We start from the raw sequence: 9,800 nt of genomic DNA, 5'->3' as shown, positions 1-9,800 counted from the left end.
TAACAAATTGAAGAATAAATAACATATGATCATCTCAATAGAGGCAGAAAAAACTTTTGACAAAATTCAACACCCATTTATGATAAAAATTCTCCAGAAAGTGAGCATAGAAGGAAACTACCTCAACCTAATAAAGGCCATATATGACAAATGCATAGCAAGCATCATTATCAATAGTGAAAAACTAAAGCCTTTCCTCCTAGATCAGGAACAAAACAAGGGTGTCCACTCTCACCACTGTTACTCAACATAGTTTTGGAAGTCCTAGCCATGGCTATCAGAGAAGAAAAAGAAATTAAAGAAATCCAAATTGGAAAAGAAGATGTAAAACTGTCACTGTTTGCAGATGACATGATACTATACATAAAACATCCTAAAGAGGCCACCAGAAAACTACTAGAGCTAATCAATGAATTTAGTAAAGTTGAAGGATACAAAATAAATAACAAAAATCTCTTGCATTCCTATACACTAACAACAAAAGATCAGAAAGAGAAATTATGGACACAATCACATTTACCACTGCAACAAAAAGAATAAAATACCTAGGAATAAACCTGTACTCAGAAAACTATAAGATACCGATGAAAGTAATCAAAGACGACACAAACAGATGGAGAGATATTCCATGTTCTTAGATTGGAAGAATCAATTTTGTCAAAATGACTATACTACCCAAAGCAATCTACAGATTCAATGCAATCCCTAACAAATTACCAATGGCATTTTTCACAGAATTAGAAGAAAACTTTTACAATTTGTATGGAAACACAAAAGACTCCAAATAGCCAAAACAATCTTGAGAAAGAAAAATGTAGCTGGAGGAATCAGGCTCCCTGACTTCAGACCATACTACAAAGCTACACTAATCAAGACAGTAGGGTACTGGCACAAAAACAGACTTATAAATCAATGGAACAGCATAGAAAGCCCAGAGATAAACCCATGCACCTATGGTCACCTAATCTATGACAAAGGAGAAAAGAATATACAATGGAGAAAAGACACTCTCTTCAATAAGTGGTGCTGGGAAAACTGGACAGCTGCATGTAAAAGAATGAAATCAGAACACTCCCTAACCTCATACACAAAAATAAACTCAAAATGGATTAAAGACCTAAATGCAAGAGCAGACACTATAAAACTCTTAGTGGAAAACATATGCAGAACACTCTTTGACATAAATCGCAGCAATATCTTTTTGCATCAGTCTCCCATAGTAATGGAAATAGAAACAAAAATGAACAAATGGGACCTAATCAAACTAAAAAGCTTTTGCATGGCAAAGGAGATCGTAAACAAAACAAAAAACCACCTATGGAATGGAAGAAAATATTTGCAAACAAAGCAACTGACAAACGATTAATCTCCAAAATATACAAACAGCTCATACAGCTGATTTCAAAAAAACAAACAACCCAATAAACAATGGGAAGAAGCCCTAAATAGACATTTCTCCAAAGAAGACATACAGATGGCCAACAGGAACATGAAAAGAGATTCAATATCGCTAATTATTAGAAAAATGCAAATCAAAACTACAGTGAGATATCACCTCACACCAGTCAGAATGGCCATCACTAAAAAGTCTACAAATAACAAATGCTGGAGAGAGTGTGCCGAAAAAGGAACCCTCCTATACAGTTCCTTTGTAGAGCTCAGTTAGTTCGAATAATCTGATTAAAACTATGAGGTCCATGAGGCTTATTATGGTAATTACTCCCTCCTGTTTTTGTCCATTAAGCACTGCCAAATAGCCTCCATCATTCAGAGATGCCATTATTACTATTGAAATCGGGGAGCCCAATTCTATGATATCATTGCCAATTGTCACCTCCAAGTTACAGAGGACGCTCACTACAAATCTTTACATGGATGATAGCATTCCTCACAAAAACAAAAACATATTTCTTAATGTTTGAGACACATCAATTACAACATGGCCATCTCACTAAGCTTCCAGACTCCTTCCTATATAGTATGCAAAGAAGTCTACCATCTCAGATTCATTGACTGTAGGTAGCTGATTACTCCAGGCTTCAATATGCAAAATAATTAAACTCTTAAGTACAATTTTGAGTGCTTGGGCCAACATATTAAATGACAAATACTGGATTAAAACCTCTGTTTTGATAAGTTTGGTCCTGTTAGATTTAATACCCTTAGAGGTGGTAAGATATTGCAATTTTATTTGGTGCATAGGCTGTCTCCTCCTGTAGAGACTGCATTTCTTAGCCTGGAGTTTGGATCCAGAGGCACTGATGGATAGTGGGGAAGTATTTTAGGAAAATAAGCATCCCCTTGGAAGCAATTATCCCAGATCAACTCATTAATGAATTTTTACAAAAGGGAATGCTAGTTTCCTTAGTGGAAGAAGAGCTTCTTCTGCTGAAAGTGGATTTCAAAAATATTTTAGGAACAGATGCCCAATTTTGTTTGTATCTACCAAAATGCCCCCAACCCAAGTCTTCAAATCCTACTTATCCCCAACGAGTGTCCTATTCCAAGCCTAAGAGACTTGGAGTTGGAAGTTGCTTATTTATATGGCCTGGCAACTTTTAACCTACACAGTCTGATTTAGAGTCAAGTCTTTGGCATGCCTTTCTTGCAGCTATGAAATATGAGCTTGTTTTAAGACTATCATGGACACTTTCTGCTTTCCCACCTGTATTTGCAATTAAGAATTAAAGGCCTTTTAAATTATTATTATTATTTTTTTGCAAGTTCCCCAGCACAGAGATAGGCATTCTACCTCACAGTTTTGTAATCTTTATAATTTCCATGTTGATCACACTTGATTGAATCAACACTTGATCACGCAAACCTTTGCCTTCCATTAATACTCCAACTCAACATACTCACCTGGAGGCAGTTTTAAAGGCTTGCAGCCTATGCCTTTCCACAGGGCCCTGTACTTACTAGGACTCAGCACTTGTTTTAATGCTCTGTCATTATTTTCTTGAAATTTTCAGTAAGTTTTAAATAGGGAGGCTGGCATTTTCATTTTGCATTGATGGCTGCAAATTATGTGGCCAGTCAGCCAGGAACAGTGATAACTTAGGTAAGTCTGGTGTCAGTGAATAACAGATTATCACCGTTCCACTTTCCCAAACAAGTATATCATCCATGTGTTCAACTAATAGGTGATCAGTCTGGTTCCAAAATTCCATCTGAGCTTGTGCTTCCTGGTGTATTTTCAACCATCTACTCTATCTCTCAGGATTTTGTCCCCTCAGATGGTTCAGTTGAAAGGATTTCAATGAAGAGATTATTTACTGATGTGTGAGCAAACTTTAGGAAAGCAACAAAGGGGGCTGAGTTTTCTAGAGACTGGCAGTAGTGAAAGAAGTATTCCATCAATAAATTATAGTCATGGAAGGACACAGCCACTATAGGAAACACAGTTGAAACAAGCCTGGATTGGAGGAGAAATAACTTGACCTCTCCCTCATTAACGAAACCCAATGCAAAGCCTGCCCACAGAGGAATCCAGGTGATGCCAATACAGCAGTCAGACAATCCAGGCAGAGGATTGAGAATGAAATCTGGTGGGCAAGAGTAATAGAAAAAACACACAAAATAAAACTTTAATGCTTTCTGAAATCCCTGTCTGATCTAAAAATTTGGAATGCTACAGCAGGGAAGGACTACAAGAAGTATAATGAAGAGAAAAGTATATTAGTTAATTGCTATCCAAACAGTGGTTTCATCCAGGATTTGACATTTAATATGCTGGCCCAAGCACTGGAGAGTTTAATATTTCAAAGTTTGATTTTTAACATATTGAAGCACAGAATAAACAAGGTCCTACAATGAATGAAGCTAAGATGTTGTGGGTAAAAGGAGTACTTCATTCAATTTATGTATAACACCTTTTAAATTTTCTGGGCTGTCACATACTTTCAGTGGTCATCAAAGGATCATTTGTGTGTATATATGTGTGTGTATATATGTGTGTGTATATATATATATATTTTAAACCTCATGTCAAAAATGTTTATCCTTTTGTTGTATTCTTATTAAAATATTGGTTTAATTACTTTTGTGTTTTTTAATTGTATTTCTATATTCTTTTCAAGCATATCAGTAATATAGTTGTTGAATAATCTTAGAATGTATATTCCCTGAAGATCTTTATTGTAAATTTTCTGCTAAAAAGTTCTAGCACTAACACAAAAGTAATGTAATGAATGCTTTTTTTGTGTGATGAAAAAGAACTGGAAAAGTCAATTCAAACCTTAACACAAATTTTGTTGGAACAAGCGATTGAGATAACCTTCTCTTTGGGCTTCCAGAATTAATCTATTGTTATTTCTTAGAAATGTGTTCATAAAAAGAAGTAAAAAGAATAGTCACTAAGTTTTTATTTATTTTTTCTTATTTTTTTACAGTGCGGTTAGTACCATTAATGGATTATATTCATAGAATTGACTTTTTGGTCATTTAATCAAATGTATGTATGTAATCTAAAGAAAACTGCTGTTAAAGTCTTAGGCAGTTGGTGGGGGGGAGGGGAACAAAGTGTCCAGTTTTCTAAAGAGTTGAACATATATCTAAACTCATAACACTGCTAAAGTTTATGCATTAACAAAATAAACTAGCCCGAAATGCCCTCAAACACAGACTAGATTCTCTACAATGTAAAGTAGCAGTTACTGTTAATAAATTGAGTAATAAAATTTATACCAGGAAATATTACAAATAAATATAGACAGTTCCCTACTATTTAAATTCATTAAGCTGAAAGCATATACGATAGAAGAAAAAACAACTGGAAATTAATTAGTGCGAAGTAAAACCAACCTCACTTTGAAATTACTTTAAAAATGAATTATTTAGGAGGAGCCAGGGAACATACACATTTATAGATCTTCATTATGTCCTGATTTTAAAAGGGGCCCCCTAGAATTTCCTGGGCTCTTTTCCTCCTAATGCTCAAGTAAGTAACAAATGAGGAACTTATAAAAGATCATTAATTCTGTTGGGCAATGAGATCATCCCAAAGCATAGAAATGCTTTCAATGAAAGCATGGTACCTAGTGCCTATCTGTCTACTCCATATACTCACTAAAGAAATATGTCAGCAAGCATTGATGACAACCAAAAATTACTACCCCAGTTCTTTTAGAAAGGAAGAGAAAGTTAAAAAAAGAGTAACGACTATAGAAGCAAGCAGGGCAGAGGTAAACAAGAAGAACTGACAAACCAGAAATAAAAGAGATGACGGTTCTAAGGATAAGATCTGTCTTGTTTCACTGTACTCTGGATTACATATTGCTGGAACAGTAATATATGGTCCTTGCTGTTGTGAGCTAGAGTTTGTTCAAATACCCTTGATCAGTTAATATTCTGGTCAAATATCTCATAAGTCATGGGTGAGTATTTTTCTTCATTTCTTCATTATTTCATTTGATACGCAATAACTGACGGTTTGTTCTTTGCTAAGCATTACCCTAGGTATAGGAATAAAACAATGAATAATTACCCAGAGTCTCTGACCTCAGATAACTTAGGTTAAGTAAAAAGAAAAAAAAAAAAAGGATATAGTTTTATTTAGCAAATATAATGAATTAAAATCAAGTCCTAAATGATTATAAATTATGTTAGCTATAATAAGGAATGGTTCAAATTCAGCAATAACCTGAAGAAGTTGATGTAGATATTTTTCCTGCTGTAAGAATCAAGGCAGTAGTCCTGGCTTCTTTCTTTTCTAAAAATTGATTCAGTTCCCTCTTGAGCTGATTTATACCACTTTGCTTTTATTATTGAATTTGGCAGATTTTTACTTATTTCAACTACTCTTCTATGTAATGAAAAAATTTCTTGAATTGCCTATAGGCTATGCTTGTACTTAATTCCAATGCATGAACTTGTGTTTTTAAGTGAGTAATTCCTTCTAGCAGCAGATTTTTTTGTTTCTCTCTTCTTCAGATTTTGGCCTTTTTTTTTTTTTTTTTTTTTGCTTTTCTGCAAAATATCACACCTTGACCTTTTTTTCTAAGACATTGTAAGCTTTCGAAGAGTGAAGCTTAAGCACACAATTAAGAGCAATGAAGCACAAAATCGGTCATGCAAGCAATATCATCATTTTCCTTGTGCATCTGAAAATAAGGGATTTATGCTGTCCAATCATGAGTTAACCAGTAAGATGAGGGTACACAGTTATGTGCAACCTATCATTACACTTTAACAAATTCAGCAGAGAGTTTGGTGCTCACAATTTTAAACTGATAAACAGCCAGTTTCTGATATACCTTTCTCCTTACTATGTATGTTCTTATTTGTTCTGTACGATGTGCTTTGGCCCTTTGTCCATCTATATTCTATGTGTCACAGAGCTTTTTCAAGGGAGATTAATAACATTTGAGAGCAGACTTTTAGTTTTTCCAAGGGCTACAGAGGAAATAAGTGGGCAAGGAGCCAGTAAATCATCTTCAATTCCTAGTCTCCCACAATCTGTTTAAGGTCCACCAGATTCAATAGCTGAACTGGAGTAGAGCCCAGTCTAGACTCTGGTTCACTAGACCATTATATTTTTCACATTAAACAGCTGCATCCTCAATTGCTCTTCATTTAAATAGACAATAGATATATTCTCATCTTCTATACCCAAACTTTTCAGTGTACTTTTTGTTATTAGCAGCTTATTGCCACAATTACAGAATATTAGTACCCACCTTTTGCCCTTTCTGCTTTCAAAACTTCATTCTGGCTCACAGCCAGTTCTATTCCTGACCCCTCCATGGTTTCTTTTCATGGATTCCACATTTTCCTTTTTCAGTCTTATAACAACCATGGAATTATTTTCAGCATTTTTTCTCAGCCACAAAGAGACAATTATTATACTATCTTCCAGTCATTAGAGAAGAGATGGTACAGAGTAAAAGGAGCACTGGCTAAAAGGAGTTTAAAAATTCATAAAATTTTTTTTTGGCCTGCATTACTAAATTTCTATCACTTCAAATGTTTTATCCTTCCCCCATTCCTTTAAATATAATTAAGAGAATAATCATAACCTGTCCACTTATGAAAAAAGAATTGGTAGAATTTATTCTATTTGAATAAATACCAAATGACAGGTATATAAAGTCTTGTGCACATTGTAGATCAACAAATGGTTATTGTTATTCATTTTTATGAAGGTAATGCATATTGTTAGTTTGAATTGATTTGTATAATATTGATAATATTCCTTTTCCCTCCCTTTGTTTGCATTGTTTCCACACTGTTATCACTAATCCTTCCTCTACCCCTCCAGCCCAACAGATTTTTCAAGGTCTATTTCAAATTCCACCTCTTCCATAAAGCTTTCCCAAGAATTCCAATCAATCTTGACCTTTCCAAATGCTGACTACCAATAAAACTTAATACATACACATTGGTTAATTTTCTAAAACAATTTATCACTTAAAAATATACTTATTGAGTATTTCAGAATACAGCTTTGAAAAAAAGTTTTGTTTTAACTGAAAAATTGTGAAGTTGAGAGAGCAGCACTAGGGTCTTGAGATACAAACCCTTCCCAGATAGGCAGAAGAACCCTGGACAGTCTTGGGTAATGCCAGTTATTCCACTTAAATTATCATCAGCTCTTATTTCATTCACATCCTGACTTGGATTGCAAAATATATGTTCACAGTATTAATGAGTTAATTTCATATAGTAGTTACAGCATCAGTGGGGAACATCTCACATTAGTCACTGCATGTTTGCTAGAAACTAGACCCGGACCCTGTAGTGATGGTGCAAGGACCAGTTGGTCAAGGAGCTCAAACATCTAGGTTGATAAAAGCAGCTCAAGTCATACTATCAGGCTGTAAGAACATGCACAAAGAAGGGGAAAGATGTATTTGCCTTTTGCCTTCAAATATTCCTATATAAAAGGAATATAAAAGTCTCTGTTAGGGTGCAAGAAGGGATGGCTGAATAGTTGGAGCAATTTTTGTAAGCATACTCAGTAGGACTAGAGTCTAAATCTCTCCTTCATTGCACACAATCTCTTGCATCCTCTTGTGCACCTCACTTCATGGCTAGGAAAGTTCCAGGAAACAAAGTTATATAATCAAATTTCAGGTGCATTTTAGGCAGTAGCTGCAAGGTCTCTTGGTAATTCTGTTTACAACCTTTGTGAAGCAGCACTTTTTGTTATCTGTCTTGATAAATCTTATTTAAAATGACTTTTAACTGAGTGATTACACATATGGGGTAGTTTAATATGTCTCTTTTTTCTTGAGTTCTGAAAACCTCAATATCATAGTTTCTTTGATTTTGAATGTATTCCATGAATTATGACATTGCATTCTGCCCCAAATACATGGCAATTATTCACTTGCAATTACTGAATCTCTGCTATGGACAGTGATCATAGAGAACAGGAAGTTTCAGAGGTATTGGGAAGACGTTCGGTGATGCAGGTAGATTGTATTTACTATGGGGGGTCCTACCTGATCTCCCAGCTTTGCTTAAGTATCTTTCTCTATCAGTTAAGATATCAGTAAGAAAGAGAAAATACAATTATAATTAGCATTAAAAGAAAAACTGATAAAAAGAAATCTTGTTTAAGGTAGAACCAGCTTATCAAGAGCCAGGATCTTTCATCTTTTTTTTCCACCATCCTCAGCATTTTGACTTTCAAACTTGGGCTGATGCCCTGATGATTGCAACACTGCTACAGTTCCAGTTATCATGCCCTCACATAACCCACTTGGCAGAGGGTAAAAGAGACAGCCCCCACCCCCGCCCCAATATCTTTTTATCAGGAAAAATCCTTCCCAAGGTCTTCAAAAGCAAATTTCATATTTGTCTCATTCATTACAGTTATATCACATGACCATGCTGAGCCAGTCACTTGAAAAAGGAAAAGCATAGTTATTACAGGCTTTGCCTAATTAACATTCCTTCCAGGAGCTGAGGAGGGGACCACTTTCCCTGAGTGCATGGGCCATCAATTCCTGAACAGAAGCCAGCTTCTTATAGCAAGAAATAAGGAGCTAATGGCTTTTGGAAGCAGGATATCTACAGCATCTGCCACACCTTTCAGTGTGTATCTGTAACATTTACCACGGTACTTGTCTGTTTTACATACGTGACTGTGTATCTCATAAAAGTCGGGATTGGCTTATCTATCTGCTAACTCTCATAACAATAAGTGATCTCGTTAAATGAGCAAACTAATACTGGATATTACCTTGTAGTATAGATGGTCAATATGTTCTCAGGGTATATCAAGCTGTAGTATCTGTGCTGCTCTGTGGGCTATAGGAAATCTTCAAGTTCTTTTATAAACAGGCCTCATAAATCATTGAAGAGTATGGCAAATCCTAATCTTTCTCTCTATTTTCTTAACATTTTATTAAGTTTCAGCATAGTATTTCTGCATTGCATGTGTCACTTTTAGTAATATATATAGGACACTTTTAAATAAAACATATATGCATGCCTATATACTGGAGAAAGGTGTTCTATTCTGTCATTCTATTGTTCCTAAGCTGGGAAAAGCCTGTGTTTCTTCTTTCTTATCATATGTTTAGTAGAAGAAATGATATCTACTTACAGCTTACAAAAGAACGTCTAGCGCAGAACAAAGTACTAATTAATTTCCATTTATGCAATGCTATTATAACATCTCTGAAAGACAGCTTAAGGCATAATGTGTGTGTGTGTGTTTTCTATTTTGAAACAAATGAACACATCTTGGATGCTAACTTCTAAATTAATTTTTTAAAATAAAGCTCAGTCTATAAAAGCCATGCACTAAAATTAAGGAAAAGTGGTGGAATATATATAGGTCATATGCATAT

The sequence above is a fragment of the Balaenoptera borealis genome (assembly GCF_965194805.1).
Source record: "Balaenoptera borealis genome assembly, chromosome: 4".
In the NCBI taxonomy this organism is placed as follows: Eukaryota; Metazoa; Chordata; class Mammalia; order Artiodactyla; family Balaenopteridae; genus Balaenoptera; species Balaenoptera borealis.
The sequence above is the reverse complement of the archived record's forward strand: the minus strand, read 5'-3'. Positions refer to the sequence as shown.